Below are 13,575 nucleotides of genomic sequence, written 5' to 3'. Positions count from 1 at the left end.
CCATTGAAGTGGCGGACATGGACTTAAAGCATGACTACCTCTAATTCATTCAGTGGAGTAGTAAAAATACATCTCAAAGCTTTGTTCAGATTAAAATCCACTAAGCTTTATTGTAACATACTTATGAAACCTTCATAAGGCAAAGACACCACAGATCCATCAACGCTTTTTGAACTAAACGTTCTTAGAGCCTTCCTTTCACATTAGGAAGCTGTCAATATCGACAGGTTCAGTCGTCAGTCTAATGTGTGTGGCTGACACTAGCCAACGGATGGTCGAGAAAGGTGTTGATCAGGCATGTCTGATTTTGGACTGCCAATTCCATTATTCTCCCCAAAATAAGCCACCGACCGACATTTCAGTCAAAGGATTTCTCATAGAGAACCCATGAGCGCTCAGTCGAACCAGCGCTCCTGTCTATGGCTGTCGGTTGGAAAGGCAGCTTTCTTTTTCTTGGAGGAGGGCTATTTACCAATTTTTTTTTTTTTTACCTCTGGGAGTGTAGCCATCATTAGATGTCTTCTTCCATCAGCTTGATGGTCTCCAAAAGAAAAAGTATTGTCCTCTAGAACTTTATGTAATACAGAACTTGTAATATCTTTATCTTTTACAACAGATACTTCTTTGAACACAGATCTTGAGGTTTATATAAAACTTATAAGTCAGGTTTTCCTGTACCTAAAGTATCAATTTAACGACAGTACCCTACCAATTTGTAGTCACCGTACCAGTGGTAGGATTCTGATTTTGTTGTATCAACCTTTTTCGTTTACGGTGCTTACTACAAACAGAAAGCCCCTGATTGGACTCTGTCTGGGGCTAACGAGCTTACTAGAACCACAATAATTTGTCATTATGCGAGTAAGTGGGGATATTATGTGATAAAACTTTGTCATAAAAATAACATTCTATGTGTTGTCCTAACACCTTTGTGGTTTTGTCTTAGGATGGTCTCAAACCGATAATCTTAAAATGAAAGTGTTTTAAAGAAAACAGTTCTAACCACAAGTAAGTGGAATGAGGACATATACAGTATGACCCTCTTATCCCCTCAGCAATTTGAGGTTTCTGTGTTATTTAGAGAAAAAGAGAGAATCTGACTAATCATGTTTTGGAAACAGTTGTAAAAAGGATGCGTAGGTTGTCACACAATATCTTTCCCCGGATTTGGAATCACTGAGTAACCTGTGAACATTTGGTTAAGTGTTGTCTTCTCATGCTGTGACACTCGGTACTGGAAGAACAAAAGGATTTACAAAAAAAGGGGGATGTATTAAGAAACAGGTCGGCTTCTTGACTCGATGAGGGGGAGGAAAGTGGTTATTGTTTCACATAACTGTTGATCGTGTCAAACACAACGGATCTTTACTTACGAAAGTGACTCACGTGACCACAAGGAGCTTCAGAAACTGCGAAGAGTTCTTATCCGAGCTGTAAAATATGTCAATATCTGCAATAGTCAACACCTTTGTATCCAAGTCATAGAAACATAGCCATTTATATAAGTTGAATATTGTACTAAATTTGTTCTAATGGATGTGATAGAAAAAGAATCTGCTTGGGTTTTGCTTCTTAAGAAACCAAAAATGAATAAGTTGTGACCTAGGGTCATGCTTAATTTCCTTTGGCTATGGCTCATAAAATGGCCATTGTCACATCTTAACCTTCATTTATCAACATTGTAAGTTTGTAAGGAGTCTGAACTGTAAAACCTCCTGTTATTTCATTTGTAGTATTATATTATATTTTTTAAAGGAGTTGTTTGGCAAAAACAAGTTGTCACCTATCCACAGGTCAAATTCTTGATCAGTGGAGGTCTGACCTATGGGGCCTTACTTATGGGCATAACTTATATTCCCGTTAGACAAGATCAGCAGTGCACATGCTCAACCTAATTGCTGCGGGTCTAGGCAGTGGGACATCATTAATTAGTAATTTATCCTATCCGTGGGTGATTACTTGTTTTTACTGGACAACCCCTTCACGTGTGCTCATTAAGAGACTGCTCAGTAGTATGTGAAGGAAGTTTGGGGTAAGTATGGAAGTGCAAACAGTCCTTGTGCTGTGCCTTTTTGAGCTGCTGTTAGCAGCTTTGATTAGTTCTGGGACTTGCGTTACCTAAGAGGACCTGCAGTATCCTGGAAAACAGGGCTAGCCTTGACATCGGTAACATTGGTGGACTGGAGGCTGGAAGGTGTTTGCCTGTTGAGGTTTGGTGGAGGGCAGGAGACATGATACGGTTCTGGGAATGGCTAATCATGGAGAGGAAAGTGGTTCATCTGCTTTTTGTAGTAGATATTAGTTGTCATTGTGCAAACACTGATCTGAGTACTGTGACTGTAAATACTGGGGCTATGGAGACTGAAAAAGGGAAGATAGTGGTTCTGTAGCTGAAATTCTTAATGCCAAAGGCCCCCAAACACTTTGAGCCAAAATTGGCTAAATATGCTGATATCGACAGGTTCAGCTAATAGCCTGATATGTATGGGCTCGCCGGCCAACTGATGGCTAGGGTAAAATAAGTATTAGACTTACCGGTAATTATGTTTCCAGGAGTCCATCCTGACAGCACCATGGAGGTCGTCATCCTCCTCCTTACAGGGACAGGAAAATACATGAGAGGTTAAAAGGCCCCTCCGCAACCACCTCCCTCAGTGTTTTGACAAGTACCACACCATGGCTGATGCAACTTAACAAATTTATTTCAACTGATATCATATTTAAGACATCATGAAAGCTACACAATCAGGGAGGGAAGTAACCATGTTGTCAAGATGGACTCCTAGAAGCATAATTACCGGTAGGTCTAATATCATTTTTCCAGGACATCCCTTCTGACAGCACCAAGGAGAACCAAAGTACCTCATTAGGGTGAGACCACTGCCTGGAGAACCTTTCTCCAAAAGGCAGTTTGTTGACTAGACAGCACGTCTAATTTATAATGCCTGCAAAATGTATCTAGCCTGGCCCAGGTGGCAACGTTACAAATTGGCTCAACTGATGTCCCCACCCTCACAGCCCAGGACGTGGATACTGCTCTCGTTGAGTGGGCTCTTAAACCTTCGTAGGGACTGATCCCTTCTGACTTATAGGCTAAGGAGATTGCCGAGGTAATCCATCTTGCGATGGTGGCTTTAGAGGCTTTTTCCCCCCTTACTTTTACCCCCAAATAAAACAAACAACTTAGGATCCTGTCTCCAACTAGACTCTAGATATTCAATGACTGCCTGTCTAACACCCAACTCGTGAAGGGTCTGTTCTTTCTGATTTCAGGGACTCTCACAAAAAAAGGATAATATAATCTCCTGATTTAGATTCTGACAGGACACTACCTTTGGTACGAAAGCGGGGTCTACCTTTAGAATTATGCGATCTTCCCATATCTGAAGATACGGATCCCAAGTTGACAGGGCCTGAATTTCCCCTACTTACCTTCATGGTAAACTGAGCTTCTCTTCTCATGCATCCCTCCATGTAGGGACAGGAAAAAACACTGAGGGAGGTGGGTGGGGAGGGGCCTTGGAACGTCTCATATGTTTTCCTGTCCCTGTAAGGAGGAGGAGGACGACCTCTATGGTGCTTGTTAGGAGGGACATCCTTCAAAAATTGATCGCGCATGTCTGATTTCCGACTGCCAATCACAGTGTTCTCATGGAGATAAACTGCTGGCCGATGTCTCAGCCTGGGTTTTTTTCACAGAGAACAAATAAGTGCTCTGCCGAATGATTGCTCCTGTGTATAGGAGAGTTGGCTGAGATGGCTGTCGGACTAACGATTGATCGGGGCTTGTTCAGCCAACAGTCATCTAATGTATATGCCTAGCCTTAGTGTACTGCCAGCTTAGGTGGGGATACCTTTGTAGGAAGTGTGAAGAAAATGTCAGCCTGAAGAGAACAATAGTTTAACGGCCCCATACACATATTAGACTAGTGTCAGATGAGCTTACCGATACCAATAGGTTGAGTTTGATCAACAGTCTAATGTGTATGGGGCCCCCTGACAGTTGATTGTCGATGGAGATAATGATCCAACATGTCCAATTTTGAGATAGAGATAAGCTGCCATCAGAGATGTCTGGCAGCTGTTCTGTCATCCAAAATACAGGAATGCTCGTCAGAACTAGCGCTCCTCTGTATAGTAAAACCACAGCCCCTTCTCCCTTCACAATGACCTTAGCCCACGCTCATTAGATGCTTCAATACAAAAAAGTCTGTTCATTGCTGCTAATGTACAAGTAGTTATCCTGAAACAACAGGAAGTTAGAATCTAAAATAGCCCCAGTGGTCAGCGGGAGAATTGCAAGATTAATAATTTTTAATTGTAATATAAATTGTGCCAAAAATGTCTAAAATAACATATTCTTAACACAAAAATCTGATTAAACAATAGGTAGTTTCCTGATGACAGATCCCCTTAAAGAGCAAAAAGAAATTCCAAAAAATATTCCTTGGAGCAAAGTCTTTTGCAGACTTAAAGCACTACTCCAGCGTTATTGTTTTTCAGAGAATGGAGTGGCGCTTTAAATGTAAGCTCCCAATCATACTTGTACCAACTAAATCAAAAGTTTTTGCAGTAATGTGATATGCATTTCAATCGATGCTCCCCATCCCGTGTCATATTTACCATTCAGGAGTCAGTCCTATGTAAACTGCAAAGTCAGCCATATTGTCCATCACCCCGCTTTACTAGAACTGCACAATACAATTTTTTAATAACTCAACATAGGTGATGGTTTATGGGCTAATAATGGTGATTGTAATAATTTTATTTTTGGAAATATTCTTTCATTTTTGCTTTTCTAGAAACTATTTTTCAACACAAGCTAAATTATTGTTGTTATTATTATTATTATTATATATTTTTAATTGCATTAGAGGATTAAGCCTAATTACCTCTCAGTGGTCATCATCACACCCTCTCACAGCTCTCCCCGTACAAGACCATACCTCCGTAGAATTGGTGCATTTCTTAGTTTTTCTTGTTTCTGTATAAACAGACTAATCTAATGACTTGCTCAACCATCTAACTTTGGCAGAATTTCAGAAAATCACTCATTTCTGTGACTGGATTTTATGCCAAGAAGTGGAAAAAAAACTGAGTTTTTATTACATAAAGATCTTTCTTAAAGTTGTCTTTCATAAATGTTATATAGCTATCATTTGGAATTCTGGTGGAAAGTGACATGAAATTATTTATTGGGCTAGAGCACTTTCTGAGCGGCTGTAGATATTCCTGTGTATAATGTATTCGGTGTTTGCTTAAAGGGGAGTTATCAGGAAATGACCGGTGCTTAAATTAGGTGTTTGTTTTACATGTAATTCTTTTAATTTGTTTTTTTTTGTTGGTTTTTTTTTTTACTTGTCATGATCTTTTATAAAACCAAAAAAACTTGCTCTTGCATTTTACACTCTCCACCAAGACTGTTTTACACTCATGTTCACACTTTGCGGTTTTTACCGCGGATCCGCGGTGATTTTGATGCTGCGGGTCCGCAGCAGTTTCCATAGCGTTTACATTAACATGTAAACCCTATGGAAACCGCAAACTGCAGTGCACATGCTGCGGGAAAAACCACGCAGAAACGCAGCGGTTTACAACCCGCAGCATGTCACTTCTTTGTGCAGAATCGCAGTGTGCCCACGTTGCGGGAAGTAAGCGGTTAATGTGCGGGTGGTACCCGGGGTGGAGGAGAGGAAACTCTCCTCCAGGCCCTGGGAAGCCTAAATAGTGTAAAAAAAAAGAATTATAATAAAAAATAATGATATACTCACCTGTCAGCGCTGCACGCGGCTGTCCGTTCTTAGTTGCTGTGCGAGCAAGACCTGCGGTGACGTCACGAAGGTCCTTCTCGGCACAGCATCTTTGGAACCGGAGCGCCGGGTGCAGCGCCGAGGAGATCCGGACATCAGAGGGTGAGTATAACCAATTTTTATTATTTTTACCATTACTATTGATGCTGCATATTGCTGCATATGCAGCATCAATAGTACAGGAGTAATCCCGCAGCGGAAACCGCAAAACAAACCGCGATAAATCTGCAGGGATAACCGCAGCGGTTTTGCCCTGCAGATTTATCAATTCCGCTGCGGGAGAACCCGCAGAGGGACGCCGCAAAGTGTGAACATGGCCTCATGCTTCCTGTCATTTCAGGAAGAGTTTTCAGCAGGCTCCTTATCAGCCGAGGCAGGATTACAAAGATAGAGTTGATAACTCAGGATTAGCCAATCACAATAGGCGAAGTCACAATGACCTTTCCACACGCTCATTAGATGTTTCAATGCAAAAAGATGGGGTCAGAGTCTCTTCATTGTTGCTATGTACATGTGTTGTTTCCTGAACCAACAGGAAGTCAGGCTAGCAATAGCTGCAGTGACTAGTGTGAGAATTGCAAGATTTATATTTTTTATATTTAATACATTGTTATATGTAAAAAAAATGGCCAAATTAAAAAATATATACCATATATAAACATGTAATTAAAAAAACTTATTAAATGAGATAGTCATTTCATTTTCTGATGACCACTTCCTTTTGAATGGAATCTGCCTGGCCTCTTACCCCAGCTTATCTTCAGCTTCTGAATAATGACTCTGATACTGAGAAAATAGCTGTTAATATTGAAAAAAATAAACTATTAATGTCGTCCTGGCTTATGAAGAAATACCTGACTAGTCCAGAAGGGGACAAGCGCTACTTCACTGAGAGCCGCCTGGTTTTTATTTTTTGTAATCACGCCCTCCTGACTCACTGCACTTTCCCCTTAGCTCCTCGGAAGCTTAGACATTGTACACATGTTTCAAGTAGAGAAGATGCAGGGATTTAGGCATAGGCCATGATTACAATGTGTAACAATGGACTTTTTCTCAGTGCAGGAATGTTCCTTTGGACTATTCAGGTATATTTGCCTATGCCGAGGATTGCATTAATTATTATTTTTTTTTCGATAATATTGTTTCAGGTATTGGAGACATTTTTGGGAAGATGGATGATGTTCCAAATAGTGATGAGCAAACGTGCTGGGATAATGTGTTATCCGAGCATGCTTGGGTGCTAACCGAGTGACTTTGGCGTGCTCGAAAAATGTGTTCGAATCCCCACGGCTGATCGACAGCCGCAGCACAAATCCCTGTTTGTTATGGACTAAATTATAACTTAAGAGCACCAATGCAAAATCTCCAACTGACCCCAAACTCTCACGCGTCTTTTATAGAATTAGGCTTCTCCTTTGGGCTAAAAGATCCTTTAGAGCCCCCTAAGCTCAAAGATCCAGGTGCTACTGCAACCCTTGAACTAACTGAAGCTACGCCCTTTCTCCACAGCTACTATTCACTCAACTATTTATTCAACTTTGCGTTGATATTTGCCCGTGAATTTGCTGCAGGTATTGCCCCTATGTGTGCACCCACCCTTATACCTGTTAAATTATTTTTAGGAAGATCAGTATAACATTAAAGGGAATGTATCATAAGAAAATCACCTTTTTGTTTTTCCCATCCATATAGAAAAAAATCCTAATTGTTTTTTTAGTTTGCTATCTCTGTGCATTGAGTCTTAAAGGGAACCTGTCACCCCCAAAATCAAAGGTGAGCTAAGCCCACCAGCATCGGGAGCTTATCTACAGCATTCCGTAATGCTGTAGATAAGCCCCCGATGTATCCTGAAAGATGAGAAAAAGAGGTTAGATTATACTCACCCAGGGGCGGTCCCGGTACAATGGACGTTGCGGTCCGGTCCGGGGCCTCCCATCTTCTTAAAATTACATCCACTTCTTGTCTTCACGTTGCGGCTCCGGCGCAGGCGTACTTTGTCTGCCCTGTTGAGGACAGAGCAAAGTACTGCAGTGCGCAGGTGCCGGGAAAGGTCAGAGAGGCCCAGCGCCTGCGCACTGCAGTACTTTGCTCTTTCCTCAACAGGGCAGGCAAAGTACGCCTGCACCGGAGCCGCAGCATGAAGACAAGAAGAGGACGTCATCTGATGAAGAGAGGAGGCGCCGGACCGGACCGCAACACCCGTCTGACCGGGACCGCCCCTGGGTGAGTACAGGTCCTTCTCAAAAAATTAGCATATAGTGTTAAATTTCATTATTTACCATAATGTAATGATTACAATTAAACTTTCATATATTATAGATTCATTATCCACCAACTGAAATTTGTCAGGTCTTTTATTGTTTTAATACTGATGATTTTGGCATACAACTCCTGACAACCCAAAAAACCTGTCTCAATAAATTAGCATATCAAGAAAAGGTTCTCTAAACAACCTATTACCCTAATCTTCTGAATCAACTAATTAACTCTAAACACATGCAAAAGATACCTGAGGCTTTTAAAAACTCCCTGCCTGGTTCATTACTCAAAACCCCCATCATGGGTAAGACTAGCGACCTGACAGATGTCAAGAAGGCCATCATTGACACCCTCAAGCAAGAGGGTAAGACCCAGAAAGAAATTTCTCAACAAATAGGCTGTTCCCAGAGTGCTGTATCAAGGCACCTCAATGGTAAGTCTGTTGGAAGGAAACAATGTGGCAGAAAACGCTGTACAACGAGAAGAGGTGACCGGACCCTGAGGAAGATTGCTGAGGAAGCAGTGGACTGAGTCTGGTGTGGAAACATCCACAGCCACCGTGCACAGGCGTGTGCAGGAAATGGGCTACAGGTGCCGCATTCCCCAGGTAAAGCCACTTTTGAACCATAAACAGCGGCAGAAGCGCCTGACCTGGGCTACAGAGAAGCAGCACTGGACTGTTGCTAAGTGGTCCCAAGTACTTTTTTCTGATGAAAGCAAATTTTGCATGTCATTCGGAAATCAAGGTGCCAGAGTCTGGAGGAAGACTGGGGAGAAGGAAATGCCTGAAGTCCAGTGTCAAGTACCCACAGTCAGTGATGGTGTGGGGTGCCATGTCAGCTGCTGGTGTTGGTCCACTGTGTTTCATCAAGGGCAGGGTCAATGCAGCTAGCTATCAGGAGATTTTGGAGCACTTCATGCTTCCATCGGCTGAAATGCTTTATGGAGATGAAGATTTCATTTTTCAGCACGACCTGGCACCTGCTCACAGTGCCAAAACCACTGGTAAAGGGTTTACTGTCCATGGTATTACTGTGCTCAATTGGCCTGCCAACTCTCCTGACCTGAACCCCATAGAGAATCTGTGGGATATTGTGAAGAGAAAGTTGAGAGACGCAAGACCCAACACTCTGGATGAGCTTAAGGCCGCTATTGAAGCATCCTGGGCCTCCATAACATCTCAGCAGTGTCACAGGCTGATTGCCTCCATGCCACGCCGCATTGAAGCAGTCATTTCTGCCAAAGGATTCCCGACCAAGTATTGAGTGCATAACTGAACATTATTATTTGTTGGTTTTTTGGTTTGTTATTAAAAAACACTTTTATTTGATTGGACGGGTGAAATATGCTAATTTATTGAGACAGGTTTTTTGGGTTATCAGGAGTTGTATGCCAAAATCATCAGTATTAAAACAATAAAAGACCTGACAAATTTCAGTTGGTGGATAATGAATCTATAATATATGAAAGTTTAATTGTAATCATTACATTATGGTAAATAATGAAATTTAACACTATATGCTAATTTTTTGAGAAGGACCTGTATAATCTAACCTCTTTTTCTCATCTTTCAGGATACATTGGGGGCTTTTCTACAGCATTACAGAATGCTGTAGATAAGCCCCTGATGCTGATGGACTTAGCTCACCTTCGATTTTGGGGGTGACAGGTTCCCTTTAATTTATGCAGACACTTTTTGTTCCATAGAGATCACCTTCCCGTTATCATCACAGCCAGGAGTACAAAAAAGGTAGCGCTTACCTATAGGACACACAGGATCCATTAATCACAGCTAACATCCTCCACCTCCCTGCACTATGACCTCTGCACAGGTCACAGAGCATGCCCACAACGCTCTCCCAGAAGAAGTCAATGAACAAGTCCATGTGGCTGCTGTGAAATAAAAAATTTCGAAGAGGAAATTATTAAATAAAAAATTGCAAAAATGTAACAACAGAAAATTAAATTAGATTAGGGGGGAATAAATTTTTTTTATCGCTATCTGGATTAATTTTTTTTTTTAAGTTTGTCCTTGAAAATCTAAGAACCAGATATCCCGATTTAGGGGTTAATTCGATGTATCCGAAACCAGTGTCTTAAGACTTCTCCATTTTCATAATTCATGATACTGGTTGTAGGCAGATATCATTAAGCTGTTATTCCTTTCAGTTCTCCTCCTGTGCATAATAGCACCTGACTTTTTCAGAATGCCAATGTTAATTGTTACTGACTATAATAGAATATGAATACCGGAGATATTTGACACTGGTGTAATGGTTCTGACTTTTCCATGTTACATCGAGTCGGAAGCTTGAAGGGATGGAGGGTCAAAAGGAGAGATAAAAGCTTTTCTGATTCCATCGTAAAACATTAAAGCTTCTTGATTTTAGATATGCCGCTCGTGAAACGTGCTACTGACTTATGAATGAACATTAATACACTGCTCAATGAGTGACATTTTCACTGACTGCCTTAATTTAGGCTAATTGCGAAGGACCAAGCACCATTTTGGGTTACTGGAAGCAATACCCTCCTGTAAACCTTCTTATAATGTGTCTATTAAGTACCATATACTGAAAATAATGTACGTAATGGCTACCTTTATGCGTTTTTTTTTTCTAAATCTAATTAGGTAGAAAAGTGTATGCTGGCACGAAGGTAATGGCCTGTTAAAGTAAAATAACTCGGGGCATTATGTTTGCCAGTTTAAAAAAAAAAAAAGAAAGAAAAAAAATGTAATACAGTTTTTTAAATAATAAATAAAATTAAAACATTAACAGAAAATCTAATAAAGTAATAATTGATAAAAAAAAACCCTGGCTTTTCACCAGATACAATTAAAACGTATTAATTGAACGTCTATTTGACTTACAGATAGATGTGTAATATACAGCTCTGGCAAAAATTAAGAGACCACTGGGAAATGTTCAGTTTGTCTAATTTTTCTCTTTATAGGTATATTTTTGAGTAAAATGTAAATTGTTTTATTTTGTTCTATAAACTTCTAACAACGTGTCTCTGAATTTCCAAGCAATAAATTTTGTATTTATTTTCTAAAAAGGAGAAATGGTCAAAATAACAAAAAAATGCAGTGCTTGTAGACCTCAAATAATGCATAATCATTTAGAAACAACAATACTAATGTTTTAACTCAGGAAGAGTTCAGAAATCAATATTTTGTGGAATAACTATGATTTTTAATCACAGCTTTCATGCGTCTTGGCATGCTTTCCACCAGTCTTTCACACTGCTTCTGGCTCAAAAATGTAAGCAGTTTTTCTTTGTTTGATGGCTTGTGACTATCCACCATCCTCTTGATTACATTCCAGAGGTTTTCAATGGGGTTCAGGTCTGCAGATTGGGCTAGACATGACAGGGATTTGATGTGGTGGTGGTCCTTGATCCACACCTTGATTGACCTAGCTGTGTGGCATGGCACATTGTCCTGCTGGAAATAACAGTCCTCAGAGTTGGGGAACATTGCTTGAGCAGAAGGAATCAACTGTTTTTCCAGGATAACCTTGTATGTGGCTTGAATCATACGTCCTTCGCAAAGAACAACCTGTCCAATTCCAGCCTTGCTGAAGCATCCCCAGATCATCACCGATCCTCCACCAAATTTCACAGTGGGTGTAAGACACTGTGGCTTGTACGCCTCTCCAGGTCTCCGTCTAACCATTAAATGACCAGGTGTTGGGCAAAGCTGAAAATTAGACTCATAATAGAAGATTACTTTACTCCAGCCCTCTATGGTCCAATCCTTTTAGTCTTTGGCAAACTTCAGCCAGGCTCTCCTTTGCTTCTCATTGATGAAAGGCTTTTTTCTATCTTTGCATGACTTGAGTCATGCCTCTCGGAGCCTTTTACGAACTGTTCTTGCCGTGCACTTCACTCCAGCTGCCATTTGCCATTTCTTTTGTAGGTTACTTGATGTCATTCTGTGGTTGGTGAGCGACATTCAAATAAGATGACGGTCATCTCAGTCAGTGCAGAGTCATTTTCGCCCTCTGTCGGTCTGTAGCTTTGTTGTCCCCAATGTCTGCTGCTTGACCTTGTTGTAATGGACTGCAGTCTTAAAAATTTTAAGGATGGAGTCAACATGATGCTCACTGCGTCCCTTTGCTAGTAAAGCCAGAATTGAACCCTTGTTTTCTTCACTCAAGACTTTTCTTTTCAACTCCTTTGGAATGGTTAAAAGTTATTTTTTCATTCCTATTACTTTTGGGATATTACTAGCATCTGTTTTGCCATCCAGCTTGCAAGAGGATTGTGAACACCACAGCAGGTTTTTTTTTATGCTTTCCTTTGTTAAATAAGATTTGGTTCAGTTGATCACCTAATCAGAAGCACATTAAGTAGAATGAGGTGTACTCTGGTTGGAATTCAACAGATACTGGAATGGAATGGCTGTCAGACATGTAGAGAAGTGGATTTTTAGAAAACTGTGCAGTGGTCTCTTAATTTTTGCCAGATATCTATATATATATAACAATGAAAATTTATTAACATGCTGTAATTATTTTATTTACAGATACATGTTTAACATACACATATATTTATATGCATATATATGTGTGTATATATATATATATATATATATGTGTTAATATGCATTGTTTACTATATATTTACTGATACATGTGTAATATATATAATAAAAATGTATTAATTCTTAAAAAAAATCTATTTTTTTTACAGATACATGTAATATGTGTAGAAAATAATGTATTAATATTCATTAATTGCTTAAAAATTTTTTTTATAGATACATGTGTAATATACAATAATATACAATAATGGATAAAAAATAGAAAATAAATCTATGTGAGTATTTATCAAAATTAATATACATATATATTTTTTATAATCTATTCTATAAATGTTTTTCCATTATGTGTACTTTGCATCCCATTTATTTTTCTTCTTTGTTTTATGTTCCGAAGAAGAAAAAAAAGAAAATCTGAGCAAAATAATAGCGTGAAAATGTATTTCAATATAAAAGAAATCTTTTTTAATTAGAAGCTTGGAAAGATATACCCTTTAATTGCTATGGTTGTAATTTGTAGGTCATCAATATCTTCGCTTCTTTCATTAATAAACTGGCAAGTCAAGTAGGAAAGCAGCAGAAGTATAATTTTTTTTCCCCTAAGCTCTACTTAATCAACAGTAGACTTCATCAAACAGAAAAAAAAAAGGAAAAAAAAATGTAAATCAGCAGCATTAATTCTGCTGGCAATAAATAGGGAGAAGAAAACATGCAAGAAAAAAAAATCTAATTTCACAAAGCCTGCTTTGGATTGAACGGTGGGAATAGGTAGTTAAAGTGCCTTTTAAATTGTGACTGACTAGGGGATGGTAGAGGTTTGTGTATGGATTAGCACAGTGATAGACCCTGAGTAGCCAGCGACAGTGACTAATTACCTGACAGAGCTGTGCACTGTTCGGCTTGGTCATCGAAATTAATTTTCTGTTTTCGAGACAAGCAGAGAGCAGATGCAGGATTTCA

The 13,575-nt window shown here is 39.7% G+C and overlaps 1 protein-coding gene and 1 long non-coding RNA gene across 6 annotated transcripts in view; one reads left to right on the top strand and one right to left on the bottom strand.

Moving 5' to 3' along the window:
- The window catches only part of WWOX (WW domain containing oxidoreductase), a 1,206,506-nt gene that overhangs the window by 559,434 nt on the left and 633,497 nt on the right, over window positions 1–13,575 (top strand). The gene's annotated exons all lie outside the window — the stretch shown is intronic.
- Window positions 1–13,575, bottom strand: part of LOC143809742 (uncharacterized) — a 46,375-nt gene that overhangs the window by 3,799 nt on the left and 29,001 nt on the right. The window contains exons 2-3 of the long non-coding RNA XR_013222429.1: window positions 9,831–9,962; window positions 1,374–1,431 (exon numbers count right to left, since the gene is read on the bottom strand). This is a non-coding gene — a long non-coding RNA (uncharacterized LOC143809742). The remainder of the gene's footprint in view (window positions 1–1,373; window positions 1,432–9,830; window positions 9,963–13,575) is intronic.

The sequence above is a fragment of the Ranitomeya variabilis genome, chromosome 2 (genome assembly GCF_051348905.1).
Source record: "Ranitomeya variabilis isolate aRanVar5 chromosome 2, aRanVar5.hap1, whole genome shotgun sequence".
Classification (NCBI taxonomy): Eukaryota; Metazoa; Chordata; class Amphibia; order Anura; family Dendrobatidae; genus Ranitomeya; species Ranitomeya variabilis.
Note: the sequence above shows the minus strand (reverse complement) of the source record. Positions and strands in the feature narration are given on the sequence as shown.